Raw genomic sequence first — 18,260 nt, forward strand, 5'->3', positions numbered from 1 at the left:
TTTTATTACATACAACACACACAATTGTCAATTAGGATCAATGAATTTAGCCCTGACCCCATACATGGATTATTTAAATAACATATAAATGCATTTCAGTATTTTTTTCTTCATTATTTTTCTTTTTCACATGATCACAATTTATTCTATTATATTGTGCCAGAAGGTATAATTGGATTTTTTTGGCATCCATGTTGGAATGATTTCTTGATTATAGTTTACAATCTGTGAGTGTAAACTGGTTACTGGTTTACACTCCTGGTTACTTTGATTGCAGAAGGTCCAGTAAATGTTAAAACTACAGTGGTATGGAACTTGACAATGACCTAATGAAGTCTACAACAGACTGAACACACAGACCCACAAACACTCACAATTATGAGTTGTTTCTTTTGCTCCCATCAGCAATTTCACACATTCAATGGATGTTTTTCTATTTTGACTAAAACACGGCAAACTCTAAAAATATCTCCATGTATTTTAATGAATTGATATAATATTAAAATATTGTAATTCCGTTTGATTTGTCATCTAATGGAGAAATTATAATTTGTGATCCTTTCATAGTTCGCAAAGGGGTTGGTTTATAGTTATTATAGAAATGCATTTTTAATACTGTGCAAGTTGTTCAGCATTGTTGGGCCACATTGAACTCTTTGCAAAAAAAAAAATGAGAAAAACCAGAATGTACTTTTTTCCGATATATATGGAAATTCTTTTTTTTTCTTGTAGAAAACAAAATGTTGTTATTGAAAACAACATGAAAATAATTTTGAAAAATATAACAATGCACCAAAAGAAGCGTCTTGGTAGTGCTTACACAATTGTTGAGATGGTTTGTTTCTGAGTTCCACTGACGTTGCAGTAATCTAATTTCCAGCAAATTACTGAACGTATATTTATTTTTTAATACACTGATTTAAGAAATCACAATATTAAAGCATTAAAAAGAAACATTGTTTGTACAATATTTCACTGTTTAATAAAGCACATGAAAAATATCGACCTTTCAAAAGTGACTGTAACCTCCTTTAGGAAAATTATCTTTAAAAAAGGGTTGATAACATTTTTTTCAATTTTTTATTAAATCTTAAGGGTTCTTAATTTTATTTTTATTCTTCTAAATATATGTTGTTAATAACCCAATGTGAGACATGCCTATTTCAAACTGATGCTATGAATTTTCATTTGTATGCCGACTTATTTACAGTTCCTATGTTAATCCATTATCAGTCAGAAAATAATGTTTGAATTATTAATAACATACTTATATGCCAAATATTTGTAATAAGAAGTTTTTCAAGTTAGTTGAACTTTTCAATGTTTTACATGAAATCCACATTTTTCAGAGCCAGTGAAGGCAATGCATCAGAGTTCTAATCTCTAAAGAAAGTTAATTAAATTACAGACATAACTGGGAATCATAATTGTCACTTTCTGAAGTTATCCATTAAAGCACAAACAATTTTTTTCTTACTTTTCAAAGTAAGTCCCTGCCGAACAGAGACGCCCCCTCCTCATCTCCGGTCTTTCTCTCTCTCCCTGCTTCATGTGCTGTCATCTAGATTCCCTCCCTAACATGTAAATTTAGGTCAGGCCACAGTCTCCTCTCCGGGCTTCACAGGAAAATGTGGAAATGGATTGTTTCACACCACTTAATCTTATTGGGAGAGAGGGACGGGAAAGCGAAAACAACAGGGACTAATGTGGAGGACAAGGGGGGAGGAAGAGGACCAAGGAAGGGCATAATTACAAAAGAGAGACAGGGGAGAGAAGCAGAGAGGAGAGGGAAAGGAAAAGAAGTAGAAGGTAAACAACGGGATAGGATGGGAAAAAAGATGGGTGCGAAATAAAGTAGAGGAGATGAGAAGGAAGGGGTGGAGAGGAGAGGTAAGGACTGAGGGATGGGCAGAAGACAACAACAGGAGGAAGGAGGAGCAGAGAGGAAATAAAAAATAGAGGACAGAGAAGAGGAAGAGAGGAGATGAGGGGAGAAAAGAGAGGAAGAAAGGAGTATGCCACTCACGTCTCATCTCTGTTCTCTTTGCCAGCGTCACAGCTCCCAGTGCTGGCAGCTCGCAAACTAACAGACAGGCCATATGGCTTCATTATGAGACACACACACAAACTCACTCACACACACACACACACACACACACAACAACCCCGACGAACTCATATCCGCGCACACTTTGAACATGCATATGCACACACACTCTCACTGAAACTCCTCATGCACAGGTGCAAACACTTGCATGGAGAAGAGGAGGTGTGTGACGAATTGAATGAAGGGAGCGAAGAGGAGGATGTAATGGCACGTTGAGTTTTTCTACCTCCGGGGGCTGCAAGGGAGAGCAGTGCTGGCCCAATTACCGAGGCTTACATGGACACACACACACTCACAAACACACACATATGCATATTACACACCCAGTCACGCAAACCTATTATCAGCAATCTGGGAAAACTGGGAGAACATAATCGTCATTACCAGACACAGGGAGAGCAAACATTTGGAAAACAGAAGTTCAAATCACAGTCTTTATCCAGATAATGGAACTTCTCCTTCTGTTGGGCACACACACAGACACAGATACCCCCCTACACACACACATCAAGTGGGCACCAGGGAGGAGCAGCTTTACTTACAGACATGGAGGTGTGTTAGGATGAAGGTATTGGCTGAATGGGCTGTGCTGCTGAGTAAACCACTTGACACACACTACAGTCATTAGTGTCATGATCCATGGGATGGATGATCCTGGTCATGAGTCCCTAGAGGAAGGGGCATGGTTCTACATTGGGCCCCTCCCTAGGGGCCTCTGGGGGTGTCCTGAAAGTGCTCTCTGTGGACAGCTTGTGTTAAACAACCTACTATAAAGAAAAGATAACTTTGGTTTCATGTGTCCATTCATGAAAAGGATGTATAAGCTGCTTGGCTTTGCAACAATTCAGTACTATACACAAGACAAGGGGCGTTTGCTTAAGTGGCTTTTCATTGGAAGAAGGCAACATCAACTAGGGAAAATATTTTAAAAAGAGGAAACTTTTTTCACCCTAAGGGTCTGAAAAAAGGGGTAAAAAATCATATTTTTTAAATCTTTTTTTATCATTTCAAACCTTTATGTTTCCTCTTGCTGATATTGCTTTACTGCAACAATAAACAATTCATTTTCAAAATAAACTTGAGTTTAGTTTTAGTCAGTGAAACTCATTTTTCATTATAAAGTCATTATATGTCAATGTTTAGACTTGTAGTCAGTTTTCTCAGTCAGTTTTAAGATTTTTTTTTAAGAAAAATGTATCTTTGAATTAATGCCTAAAAATATCTATGAAAGGTGCAAAAATACAAATTTCAACAACACAAATTCACTAAACTTAGCTACATTTAACTGAATTATGTTAATTGCTTGTTGAATGACTCAAAGCTTTATGTCAGCCTTAAGAAATCATTAATTATATTTTGAAAACAGTAGGTATCATTTATATGTACCATAATGTAGCTTGGCTCTGTTAAATTCAACCACTGGTGAATGAAGCATGGCATGCTAATCGCAAACAAGTTGTGCTGCCTTGTCGATAAATGCTAGCATAGCGGAGGCCTGATTGATTCTACAAAGAACTTTAAGTTTTGTGAACATTACATTTAGAGAGATAATATTTTATTATTGGATCATCATACATCATTGTTATTTACCTTTGCAGACACTTTAGGGTGCTTTGTCTTCGGGCGTCTCTTCAAATTTGTAGTATTTTTTCCCTTTCGTCGTGTATCCACAAGGCACTCAATCCCCATCGGTAATGATACACTCAATCTTGAGCTCTATATTGATATAACTAAACTTTGTCCACAGGTCGTCTCTTTTCTTCCACCCCTCGCACAGGCCACTGTTTTAATGAGGCACTCATTTTTCGAGATGCCAGCTGCCAGCATGAGCTTAGTAGGGCTTTTAATGAGCTAGCTAATAGCTAGCTACTTTTGCTTCTCATCATGGACTGTATAATAATAATACTTTATTTATATAGCACTTTTCAATACAAGTAACAAAGTGCTTTACAGTGGGCAATAAAAACATGAAGAAGTGCAAAGCAAAATGAAGCAATTCAAAATAAAATGGAATACAAGCTTAAAATATAACACAGGTTCCTTACAGACATGCACCAGACGAAAATCATCCAATGACAATGAAATAATCTGTATTTACTCATGGAAAAGAAGTGTCAACAAATACCTATCATCAACATTTTTGTTGACTAAATTAACACTGGACTGAAGATGGATCACATTTCTTTTCCCAAGGTAGCAGAACCTGATTTTATATTCCAACAAATTTAGGTTAGACAAAAAAGAAAATACACCCTGTAATACTGAATGTTTGTGTTTAAAGCTCTAATTTTAGTGGCGCATGGTTTAAGGTTCTATTTATTACTGTTGTCTTGCTTTTTAATTGTGTGTTCTTTGTGACTTTATACAGGACCTGAGAATCAAAATTTAAATTCATATCACGCGAAACCTTGAATCCTTGAATCCTTGATGTGGAAATGTTGTTACGTATTTTATTTTAGATGTCTTTTTAAAAGTGAAATATAAATATTAGAATCAATATTTTGATATCTTGTCAAATGGTTTCAATAAAAATAAAACAATTTTGATATATTTTTTAAATGGGGTTCACTTGACTAAAAGTGACCAAATGTGTTCAAAATGTATAGTGTCATGCATGAGGATGAAAAATATTGTTTAGCCTAGCATTTGATGAGCCTCATAAATGCTTTTCACTTACAGCATGAAGAGACATTTTTGCAACATTCAAATCAACAATGGTGTCCCTCTATCCTCCCTTTGACATTCTCTTATACATTGGGTCATTGTGTTGACCTTAAGATACATTTCTGGAGTCCTATGGGTGTCCCAAGACTGGCAATCACTGCTATACACTGTATATAAAACATGCTGACTCCATAAACATTTTTAGCATATTGCATGAACAGCACTTTTCAGAGTTTGGTTGAATTAAAGAATGGAATGAAGAGTTCAGCAAACAATGCCTTGAATGCAAATTAAAATGAAACCTTTTAGAAATTATTCAGATGCATTTTAAATTCATCTGTAATTATATGATAGGTGAACATTGATTTTAGGGCACAGCTGCAGAAGGGGTTTCTCTGAGCTTCCATAGCTCCCTCTAGAGCCAGGGAAGATGTAAAGTGTTGTGTAATGTGTGTATGATCATACATGCAAAGTTGAAGGCCCAGGATTTTTCTTATTTGAATATTCTTTCTTTAAGTATATTATGGGGCATTTAGTCTTTGTTGGTGGAGGGAGAGTGGAGCATAACATGCATCACATCATGTCTGGACTGTGAATCATCCTGTGCAACAAGGACCTTCGCTTCTATACATGGGGCGCCAGCTTTACCAATTGAGCTGAACCAGCGCCCCTCCTCATCTGACTTTAACATTTGTATGGAAAGATCATTGAAACTAATGCATTAGCTTTCCATTCTGTCTCTCATTTTTTTTTGTCCCAACAGACACACGATGTTAATGATCCGTTTACTTCTTGATGTGTTTAATATCTATTTGATTGGTGCAAGGTGATTAACCACTGCTGTCTGTTATTGCTCTTTTCTAATCAGCTTATTTTGAAATTAGCAGGAGAACATAATGTTTTTAATAGATTTAACAGAGTCCTGCAGAGCAGCAAGCAGACATTTCTATCAGATGATGTGGTGAGTATGGATTTTTCTCTGGTTTCCTATTACAGCATACACCCTTGTATTGAATTCAACTGAGCATGTCATTCTGGGATCGCTGGCTATGCTGCATTGAAAATTCCTTTTTTAATTCACAAGACATGGTTAGATACCAAGCCATGTGTTATTCTACTATAATGGCTTATTTTAATAGCTTTAAAACATATCAGCGGGACAGTTTGATGGTGCTGCTTTTAATTTAGCCAGCGTTTTTGTCCGTGGGCGCAGTGGCCTGTGACAAACTAAGGTCGCTATGAGTTCAGTGACATTCAAAGAATAAATTATAGAGAGACATCAACAAACACATGTACTGCATTCAGGATGGTTTATTAGGTCAGGCTTATATTTCCCTGTGTTGATGAAAATGGAATATGAACACATTGTTTAACAACATGTAATGTAGTTTGCAGGCTGTGTAGAAACAACGTATCACACTGAATTTTATATTCATATTAAACAACAGTTATTCAAACAGAAATAAAGGCCCGAATCTTACATCGCACTGTCTGCACAGCAGGGCCACACATTTCTTGGCTTTCAAATAGTTTTCACCCAAGAGAGTGCAAACTGAACATTCTGTTTAATTGCTCTGTGTGTTGACAATGGCGAATGCTTAGGCGACCCCCTGTTCCTATTGTTCAGGTTAATTCGTCTGGGCCAAGTTATAGGAACAAATGAATTGAAGCTGATGAAAAGAGAATGGAGTCCTGCAGTCTCAATCACCACTGGACGGGTGCTCTCATGGTTCGGGCGGGGGGCGGTGCCTGTTGCCAGGATACTGGCCGGATCCAGTCTGGAGGTCCCGCTGTTTTATTGGACAACACGCTTGACCCTTTGGTGACCCCAAATTGGCCCCTGACCTGAGAAGTCACACCTAATCAATGCAGCCATGCACACGCTGACTCAGGGAAAGGCTGGTGCTGCCGACCTGCTGGTACAGACACAGAGCACCAGGGATCAGTATCATGCAAAGTGACATCTGTAACCGTTTAGAATCACATTTTGTATAATTATGCTTTGATACGTTGTCATCAACATGACATGTGGCATCTGAAAAATGTGTTTTAAGTTATCCTGCAGAGTTTGAAACCAGCAATAAAACCGGTGGAAGGTAAAATAAGTTTTCGGGGTGCTCACAGTATGCAGATATTAAAGCCCTCACAGCCTCTCTTACTTTACAGCAGATCTGAATGCCATGGAGCTGTTAGTAAATACAAGATGCCAATTTAAGCAATAAAATCAAGGGGAAAAAAAGAAACACGGAAAGTTCTAGCCAGGGCCTGAAGGCCTGATTTTCTTTTCTTTCAGGGGCGTCCTGCTGTCTTTGTGGTTTGGATGCCAACCACATGACAGCAATATCCTGGATCTGATTTCAGCATGGCACCTCTGTTGCATGTCATGCTCCTTTTACATGTCTTTATTTTCACCATTATGAATGCCAAAATGCCATAAATGAATCATAAAAAAGGACTATTTAAATACATTTTAAGGAAAAATATTTAAAATGCCAAAAAGCCACACCAAACCAAAGAAAGAATAATTGCCTGGCTCATAAAGCAAGAAGTAAATGTTTAAGTGACAGGATGATGATGTCAGTGGTGCAGGATTGGCTCCTCTTAAATGCATAATTTAGCATACAGCTCATACATCGCTGTCAGTGCTCTCAAGCCATCTAGTCACAGGAAATAAATGACTGAGAATTATGGGTTTGTATCACATTAGAATGAAAACCAGTAATAATTGAAGTGTTTTTCTTGGATATGCAGTCATTAATGCCTTAAAATGACCACATATAGTGCAAATGTCTGCTGGGCGTGGCACACTGTATATAAAACCCTCTCTCCATCGAGCCTGTCACCAATCTGTCAGCAAATACAAACCATGCACTAATCCAATGGATTTCTTCATTCTGCGGCCTGACATGAAGAGAAATAGGACGACACGCCCAGTGATCTCTCAGATTGCTCTAGAGTGGTCGGCTGTCTGAGACGGTTCAGACTGGTGAGGCTGACAGGCTGAGCTCACCAACCAGACACACACTTTTAAAGAAAACCTTACAAACATGAGCAGAAGTTGAGAGAAGAATCAAAAAGTTAATCAAGATGGTTAAACAAGTGGTCAAATGTTTCTGCCAATAGGATTATAAGAGAATAACTTGGTTTTAAGTGTTTGCTCCCCTCTTTTACATCCAGGATCTTTTGTGAACTCTTGTTTTTGTGTGATTATATTTTTCAAACAACTGTAAAAATGTGCCTTTTGATGTCATTCTTTTTTTTAAATAATGACATAAATCTTTCACATCACTTGTCTGGACAAAACCCAGATAATGGCAGATATTGCTGCTTTCTGAATGTACGCGTGGTAATCTCCTGACTATAGCTTGGAGCACTGGGATAAGTACATAATGCAGTCAGCTGTTGGTTTCTGCTCTGCTTAGTCCATCAACTCAGACTGGGCCTGGCAGCTCCTCCTGTTGATGAAAGTTTGACAAATTGCTCAAAAAGTATAGTTCATTTTTGCAAAATCCCCATTTAGAACTGCTTGGGTAGACATTCCACTTCTTTTCACAGTGAATTTGATGGGTTTTTGAGTCATTATGATCTTAATTTGATCCATATGTTTGCACGCTGAGCATTTGTACCTTTAAAAAGACAATTCTGAGCCAACTCTTGTCGTTGACAGTTGAGAAGTTTTCATGTCACATTTACTCATCACCAGATAATGTTGATTTCAACACATTTGCACATCATTCTTACAGGATGTGATTCACTCACAGTGCAGACATGTAGAATCATTCTCTGGTGCGGTGGAAAACCTTTTTTTGTTGTGGCCCGTTGCTAATTATGGGATCGTTTCCTGAGCCGGACGGGGTAGTTTAGCACACAAAGAAGTTTCCAGTTATTGTGGCTGAAAAAGCAGACCGTGGAATAAGCGGAGAGGAGCTGGCAGAGATCCCCTGGCAGAAATCAAATCTGTTTGGACGCTGCTGGGTATGATGTCAATATGGACAACACCAAATGCTGCTCCATATTGACACCATACGCTGCAGCAAAGATTTTTGAAAGGCCTTATTGACGTCCAGTTTGTTTGTGAGAGAAAGTTTACATTTAGTAACAGCAAACGATGTAAATGACATTCCTTTTGACCACACGGAATGAGAAGTGAAAAACGGATAAAGCAAATAAATGCCCCAAGAAAGGTTGCTATAAATAGAAAGTATAAAATAACAGTCGTATTTTCAAAGGAAGTTTCATCCAGTTACCTCCCTTTCATTTATTTTCGGCACTTTAGAGATCATTTTTCGGAACTACAAATCTCTAAGTCTAAACCCTTTCATCACAATTTTTGTCTACTCTAATTGTGATCACATTATAAATATACAGTGATAGATAAATGAGGTAAAGTTAGCTGAGACAGCCTTTCTTCACAGTGAAAAGAAAATCCCACTAATCTTTGGGAGATCAGAACAACTTCTTGTGGCCCGCTTATTCTTCCTTTTCCTCTGACTAGATTTGAAACCCAAGCATGGATATATATTCTGTTTGGGCAGAACTGTTATTGTAGGCTGATTTTTCCTCCAGCTATAATTTATCGGCATAAATCAGCCGGCCTATTGGAATGATTAGAAGGTTTGTCTTGGCCACTGAGGCTACAAAACCCACCCACCTTGCCAGCTAACCAATCTATTCACCTGACCACAGCACCTCTGCTTACATAAATCTACTGCAGCACTCTGCTTCTGCATGCTGGCTCTTTCATATGTGTGTGTCGCTGTGTGTTTTTTTGTTCAAATGTATATTTGCATGTGTGTTATGTGTGCGGAGAGTTAAGCCTACGACCCAGTCCAGTGTGTCCGTATTGAAACATTTCCTCCTGGAGACGGATAGGAGGGTTCCTGATCCGGGGCGTGCCACCAACATCCATCACAGCGGCGGTCTGGTTTCCTGGTGATTTAGGACTTACCGAAGCGGTCCAACTCGCTGCTGCACTCTGACCACAGCTATTCCATCAGCCTCCCACCTCCAGGTCCTAATATCACTGCACAAACAACAGGAGCACAGCCCATTTCTCCGCATCTCCCTGTGCGTGTGTGTGTGTGGAGTTTGATAAGTAATACTGATAAAAAATAATGTATGAATACGTAGTGTAGTACTGACATTTGCCTAAACTAGATAAGGTTGAGTCTAATGTAGTTACACTAATGTTTGTTTTTTTTACTCAAGGTAGCACATTTCACCGTTGGTTCCCTTAAAGTGTACCGTAAAATAAAATGTGTATCGTATTTGTGTTGCATTGTCACTAGTTTACCTCATTATTCTGCAATGCTCATTGGAGAAAAGGAAAACAAATATTTCAGAAGCTCTTTGGCAATAAGCAAACACATCCGACTGTAAAGTTGACACAAATATGCTGTAAATAGTGTGAATTAAGGGTTATTTCAGCACTAATCCCACAAATCAGTATTGGCACTGAGAAATTAACTAAAAGCCTGAGTGTAAGTCTGAAAATTATATAATAATGTCATTTAATTTCTGTCTGAGTTTGCTCACTTGAAGTTTGAGTGCATATTCTCACACATCCTCTCTTGAAGTGTTTAAGTCGAGTCTGTTTCAAGTAATATCAGTATATTAAGAGTACAGTCAAGTCCTCGGCGGCTTCGGGCATTGATTTTTTTTTATTTTTTTTTGGAGTGCCGGCTGTCCATTTACACAAAGCGGATTTTGCATCAGCCAGCTTAGAAGTGAGTACTGCTTTGAAGTGCTCTAATCCTTCCTCTACCTTCAGACAACCTTTCCTGATCCACTGCAGTCACAGTGCCAGCTAACTACACCAGCAGGATGGTCCAAACCACTTACCATCACTGACACATGCATTCAGAAAAGCATGCGTTTACTTGTGCGAAAGACTACCGACATTGTTCTGCATGCATGTAATAATTCTTAACCCTTCAGATGTACATTAAAGAACATACAGAAAGAGGTTTTCTCTGTGCTGTTGTCACCAGTCTTTGAAGCACAGAGGTCATGTTTTTGTTTAATATGTGTGGTGTGTGTGTAATGTGTAATATTTAATACATTTTATACTTAGTTGGATTAGTAGTTAGAAAAGAAACCTTCCTTTATGTTGCTTTTTCAGTTACTTAACCCTTTTTGCATTTTTCAATTTTAGGACCCATCCTTTGACGTCCTTGGTCAAGGAGGCATACAGAGGGACGGCCAGGGGTGGCTTAACCCCATCCCCTTTTAAATATAACCACACCAAAATCCTTAACAATGATGGCGGTTTGCTTTGTCATAGTTAGGATTTTAAATCAGTTGTTTGAGCTCCTAGTAGCCTCCTTTGCATTTCAGTACGACACGTTTCATTTGTAAGTAATGTAAACTGTTAATTTGGTCATATATTTTATTTCTGAGCCCTTCAAGGGTCAAATGTTGCCACTGTGTTGTGTTACCTGTTTGAATTAAAAATACATGCGGGAATAGAACTACATTTTTTTTTGGTAGTTTTAATGCTGATGATATAACAAGTAGATATAGAAAAGGCAAATACATATTTTGCATTATGTGCATGTGCACAAATACTTAATGCCCCTTCTGTTTCAGTCAATTCCTCAGTTGGGACAAAAGTGGGTCCTAATTAACATGTTTGAATGTCCTGCACTATGTTAAAAAGGTTCTGTTGAAAGATTATTCTATCAAAATGTTCACTCTGATAAAACTTCTATAGTAAAAGTACAACCTTTCTGTTAGCTTTGCAGTTTTTCCTTTGAGTTTGGTTTTACATTTGACACTGCCCTGAGAGTAATCCTTTCTCTTTACTACTGTCCTAATTAGAGTGCCAGTGAAGAGGATGAGCATACTAATTTGCATTTATCTATGAATGTAAACAAGCATAGTAGCACACAAAAGCATCCGCATCAACGTGTCGACAGCAGACAACACAAGCAGAAATCTTACATCAGACGCAGCTCAAGGCCTCAAATTCAGTCTGAGTGAAACTCCTTCGCTCCATGAAAGAGGCAGAGCTGTCAGAGTGGGTGGCATAACCAAGTTGACAGCCTGCTGTGGGCTGCTGCTCTTTATTCGCCACACAGAGATGAGCAATTTTCAATTTCCTCCTTGCCGCACGCTTAAGCCCACACACTACTGAGACAACCTTCAACAACAAAGGCCCAACTTTTGTGACTGAGAAAGATGACTAACAATTGGATGAGCTGTGGATTATCCAATGAGAACCACTGTTGTTGGTGGGTGGTCTGTGTCTTTCTGTACTCCTCTCTCTCGGGCTCCGTGTTTCAACCAATCCCCTGCCAGATGGGGTCACTAAAGTCTCACCAGCTAGCACCCCTATTGGCCAGGGTAGTGCACAGGGTAAATGTGCTGAGAGTGGAATGATGAATGACATCAATAATACCAAGCGTGTGCTGTGTGTGTGTGTCCTGGTCGATATATTTCAATCCAGCTGTTCAGTAATATTGTAGACTCATGAATAACCCACATTCCTCTTTTGTTGTGCTTGCCCAACTGTTTGCGTGTCTCTTATTCTGTGAGTGTGTGTTTATGTGTGTGTGTGTCCTCATTGCCTACCCGAGGCTGGAAGCAGACGGTGTATGTTGGCTCCCTCTCTCTCACTTCTCTGAGCGCCAGTTCTCCGACTGAAAGGAATCTCAGGCTTTCAAGGCTCTTTTTGTGAACTGCTCATCAAAGTCTCCACAAACGCTATACTGCTGTTTTTGAAGTCAGTATCCCAATTTTCACCTTGGATGAGATCTTCTAGTCATGGTTCTGTTTTTCTATCTCCTCATATTTTAAAATGAAATATGGGGCACTCCAATGTAAATCACACCCCTGTTTTTCTGCAGACCGCAGGAGATTGATTGGCCATTGTTATTAAATTCAATCACTGCTTCTCTTTTTCTTACTTTGATCTATATGTTTTCCATTTTCCCAAATCTTTGTGTTGCCTTTAAGTTGAAATTAAATCCTCATGCTTAAAGGAGAAACTAGAATGTCCTTCATGGCAACCATGGACGGGTGGATTAAAACAGTTTTTTTAAAACTATCCTCAGACTTTGACTAAAAAAATCATACAGTTGGGGCGCTGGTGGCCTAGCGGTCTAAGCGCCCCACGTGTAGAGGCTACAGTCCTCATCGCAGAGGTCGCCAGTTCGACTCCCGGCCGGTTGACCATTTGCTGCATGTCTTCCCCCACTCTCTGCTTCCCACATTTCCGGTCTCTCTTCAGCTGTCCTGTAAATAAAGGCAAAAGAGCCCAAAAACATACCTTAACAAAAAAAAATCATACAGTTTGCCAAAGTTAGAGTAATATTTAGATTATATTCAATAATAATAATACCAAATTTCCCCCCTGGGATAAATAAAGTATTTCTGATTCTGATTTTGAATAACATGTTAAAATTAACAGGAAATCCCATGACTTGTAATGAAATATGACTGTTTTAATAGACATGTTTTAGATCACTAAATTGTGTGTTTATGTTACGTTCAGGTCAAATAATCATTATCAGAGCACTTTATTCGTATCTTTCGCTGTTTTAATTAAAAAAGTTAGGAATTCCCTTGTCATTAAAGACTGATAGGCAATAAATCAATGCCAACTCTCAGTCCTCCTTCAGATCACAATCCCAGTATTCCCCTTCAGCAGAAGGATAGTCAAAATGGCTGAGTTTTTCCTCCCTTGCTGAGCTCGCTGATGATTTGGCCAGACAGCCAGTGGAAAATTGGAAAGTAAAAAATTTGGGGGAGTAAAAAGGAAAACATTGGCAGAACAATTAGGAACGATGGAACTAGCTTATCCCCATGAACACACAGGCAGTAAGACGACACTTCCCCTCCCGTCGAAACGCTGAAGACCGCTTTGTCATTCCCCTAATTGGACGTGATTACATTATAACTGGGAGGGAATGATCCCACTCTTTGGCAGGAGCAAGTCTGGGTGCTTGTTCTATTGCAAATTACCTCTTATTGAATTAATTTCCTTTGAATTAAAGTTGGCGTAGAGTTGGTGTATCTTCAAGTAGCATCACAGCAGTGTTTAGACACCGAGGTGACAGTTGGTGGGGTAATTTCCCAATTGCAAACAAAGAGTACTAAAACATACGAGGCTGATGCTTACATCTATGAAACAACGCCTGTAGGAAGTCAGAAATTGGAGGCTTGTGCCTTTAAGCAGACCTGCTGTTTCTGTATATCAGCAAATGCCTAAAACTTTTAACAGGCACAACTAAAGAAAAAATGCCAAATCCAAATATTAAATTCCTATGAGGAACTTTAAGGTTGCATTGATTTTGGCAACCCTAATGAACAAAGAGGCACATCTTGTCTCTTTGCTGATTTTGTGCTGTAGATGAGTAATTAGTGTTCCCTGACTAAAAGATCTCATCCTCTAACTCACAATAAATATTTGACGTGGAAAATTAAAAAAAAGCGATTGTGCTCTTGATCTGACACCTTCCCCGCGGCAGGGGTGATAGACATATAAAATAACTATATACAAATAGTCAATCTTCACTCATGGTCTGGTTTGCTTATGTAGGTCATATAGAGACATCAATATTGATTTTCCGTCTGCTTCATTACCAGCTAAAAAGTCCTCCCAGGAGCTTTGAATGCTTCAAAATTATGCTTAAAAATGCAACATTTGAATACGTTTCTGCAATTTCTTACGTCAAAATAATTTACACTTTCACTTTTAGGGGGGGGGGGGGGGGGGGGGTGTCTTTGGCAGATGCTTCCAGAATACTGACACCGAAGGCTGATTTATACTTCTGCATCGAATTGACGGCGTAGCCTACGTCGAGGGTCCGTGTAGCTCCCATACCTACGCAGAGGCCTACACATGTAGCTGACGTGCACCTCCTCCAAAATGTAACTACCCGTAGAATCGACCGGGACTGCAAGCCCTGTGATTGGTCCGCTCGGCGGCATTGTATTTCCCGCATTTATATCACTTCCGGGATCCCGGACATCGGCCGTGTATTTCATCTCCTCTCTATTCTTCATGTAATCATGTCTGTATGATAAACAGCAACATGTATCAGCTGTAGATTAACATAACACGCTCTGAATCGCTGAGGAAAAGTAAACAGAGATCGTAGCGGGGCCAGAAGCAGGCGACCGGCTATCAGAGAGACAACACTGCTGTCAAGCGTTTTGTGGAGAATTGCTGCGCGACCCAGACACATCGACGCACAAGTATTCGGTGCTCATGTCAGCGTCAACCCCTGCTGCGTAGGGGAGTTGCAAAATTATAAATCAGCCTTTAATGTAATTAACCCTTGAATTTTTTTTCCCGATACCCCCCAAATTTAAGTTTTTTATACAACCTGTACCATATTCCAAGAGTCGTTTGTTTCACAGTTGGCCCTGTTTTCAACCATGATGTCTCATTCTGACTCGTAATTTCCACAGGAAGTGTGTCAGCTGCATTCTGCCAGTACGAAACATATTTACAACAGGCTATAGTGTCTTTATGGGGTTGATTAACAACTCATGTGGATATCAGTCCATGAATTTTGTGCTTATACCATTGATGAGTACGTTATGCAACTATAGGTATAGTTTTTTGAAGGTTCAAATGTGTTAAGTATTTAGAATTGTGCTCTACTTGGATGTGCTGTTAACTTCAGACAAAGTTAACAGCTAAAAGTCCTGTTGGTTGGAATGGATCATGGATGTGTGGCTGTTTTATAGTATACAATATCCATCTTTAATACTTATTTAATATTTATCAGATCATAAAAGATGTCGGAGTCTGCACATGCTCCCTTTCGGGCACATCATACGCCACCATGGACTTCAATTTCACTTCTACGCCGATGATACCCAGCTCTACATCTCCACAAAAACCATCACTCCTGCCATTGTCTCCACCCTCACAAACTGCCTCACTGACCTCAAAAACTGTATGAGCAACAACTTCCTCAAACTCAACTGCATTAAATCAGAAATCATTCTCATTGGCCCGAAATCCCTTCTCCCCTCCACCCAGAACTTCTCACTAAGCATCGACAACCACACAGTCACACCCTCCCCAGTAGTCCGTAACCTTGGCATCATCCTCGACCCCACCCTTTCCTTCAAACCACACATCAGAAACGTCATCAAAATAATCTTTTTTTCTCCTCCACAACATTGCAAGGCTCAGATCTTCTCTCTCTTCCTCTGCTGCAGAAACCCTCATCCACGCCTTCATAACCTCCCGACTTGACTATTGCAACAGCTTTCTTTACGGCCTCCCCTCCACCGACCTCAAAAACTTCATCCAGAATTCCGCTGCCCGGTTACACACCCACTCCCGCTCCAGAGCCCACATCACACCCATCCTTCAGCACCTCCACTGGCTCCCCATCCAGCACAGAATCCACTTCAAGATCCTGCTCATCATCCCCTACAAAGCCCTCAATAACCTCGTCCCTCCTCAAACATCACACCCCATCTCGCCGCCTCAGATCATTAGATGCTGATCTTCTGTCCCCTATCACCAAGTCCAAGCACCGCACCTTTGGGGACAGAGCCTGTGCCATTGCTGCCCCGGCTCTCTGGAACTCTCTACCTCTACACATCTGCAACTCCGACTCACTCCAATCATTCAAAAACCACCTCAAGACCTACCTGTTCAAAAAAGCACACAACACATGACCTCTAACCCCGCCCCACCTCAGTCCTTGTTCTGTTTCATTTATCTGTTTTATTTTTACTTTTATTCTATGTAAAGGGACTTTGAGTATTCAGAAAAGCACTATATAGATCCTATGAATTATTATTATTATTATTATTATTATGGTATTTTATTTTGAAATTAGACAGATGGTATTTGACATTCCAGGGCCTGACTTCCTGTCTAGGTCGGTCAAATCTGTTCAGCTTAAAGTGTGCTGGGTAAAGCTGCTATCGTAAAATAGCAGCTTTTCCTGTGGAAACATGACCATTGATTAGAACAGGCACGGATCAGATCTTAACATGCTTCCTGGGGAAACTGGAACCAAGACACCAACAGCTCCTTTAGTGATTTAAATAACATCATTTATAAGTAAAAGAGCTGAAAGTTTATGAAGACAAACCCTAAAAAATACATGTGTAGTACAAATTAAATTATGTAGCTAGAATTTATTTTACTCCAAACATATGTTGTTGCCCGTCTGCCTAATGAGCTTTCTACTTTTCATTCTCACTGTGGACCTCCAATCTATAAATCCTTCAAATACCTGGTTCTTTTTTCTATACAGGAAATATTCCACATCGGCTCCGCTACAAACACAGCCTTTGTATTTGTATAGCACACAGGAGTGGGGCTTATAGTATAGATGCTTACGGTACATCTGTTAGCTTCTGAAACTTTAACAAAGCACGACACATGGCTTGACAAAGACATAAAACATCCCATGCATCTAGTGTGGAGATGCTGTCGAAGCTCAAGTTAAAGATGCTGAAATCAGTAGAAAATATAATAGCCAGCCGACTCAATCAGCGTATTCAAGTGTATCCTACCTCGATACACAAAGCTGTAGAATGTCCTGATGTTGGCGGCAGGCACCGTCATTGACTATCGCAGTGAAACTGTCATCATAAAACCTTCAATTCTTTCCTGGCAAATAAAAGAAAGCATTCTGTGTCGGATGCATCTGTCAGAGGCAATTTTCTCATCCACTGTAATAGATGAGGAGAGGACGATAAGGACGAAAAGAAAGTATCAGGTAAGCAATTAAACCGAAGCGCCCTCTTGTCATCCTTTTCTCATCTCCTTCAGTTCTTTCTCCTCCTCCTCCACCTCCTCTGTGCTGCTCAGCATTCATTAGGCCCGGCTTCCCCAAACACTGTTTTTATCTACCGGAAACTTTACTGTGTTGAACTCCTGATCACCCTGATAAACCACCAGGCTAATTAAACAGAGGCTCATACAATGTGTTCCTGCATGTGTATGCATATTTATGTGTGTATGTGTGTGTGTAATCCATGGAGTGTGTCTCTTTATCTCTGATCCAGTTCCTCCCTCTCTCCCTCTCTCTCTTCTTGTCTGTCGGGCTCAGGGAAATGATGCTGAATGCTGAATGCTGAAAATATGGCACACGCTGAAAGCAGCATTTAAATCTTGACAGTGGCTGGGATTAGCTAGGTAACAAGGAGGACAGCTTGGGAAAAACAAGCCGGAGAGGTGAACTCGAGGACAGCGAGGCGGAGAGGGAAGATTCTGGATCTTGGCGCTTGGAAAAATGGGACAAATTTCAGCTCTAAGTTTCATAATTATCCCCGAAACTATCTCCTCTTTTTTTTGTAAGTTTCACTTTGAAGTTTTCCCACTTTTAATGATTGTCAAGCTTTTTCCAACGTCCTCTCAGCCCAAACTGCAGCTCCAATGGCCTGAAGTTTTAAAGTCCTCTCATGGCCTTTCTGTGTGTGCCATCATTATCTGGTTTTCCGAATAGGACACCAAAGTGACTTAGAAAAACACTTGAAGGGAAGTCTGGCTGCCTTTAATGTTCTA

Source organism: Notolabrus celidotus, chromosome 10 (assembly GCF_009762535.1).
Source record: "Notolabrus celidotus isolate fNotCel1 chromosome 10, fNotCel1.pri, whole genome shotgun sequence".
NCBI classification, from domain to species: domain Eukaryota; kingdom Metazoa; phylum Chordata; class Actinopteri; order Labriformes; family Labridae; genus Notolabrus; species Notolabrus celidotus.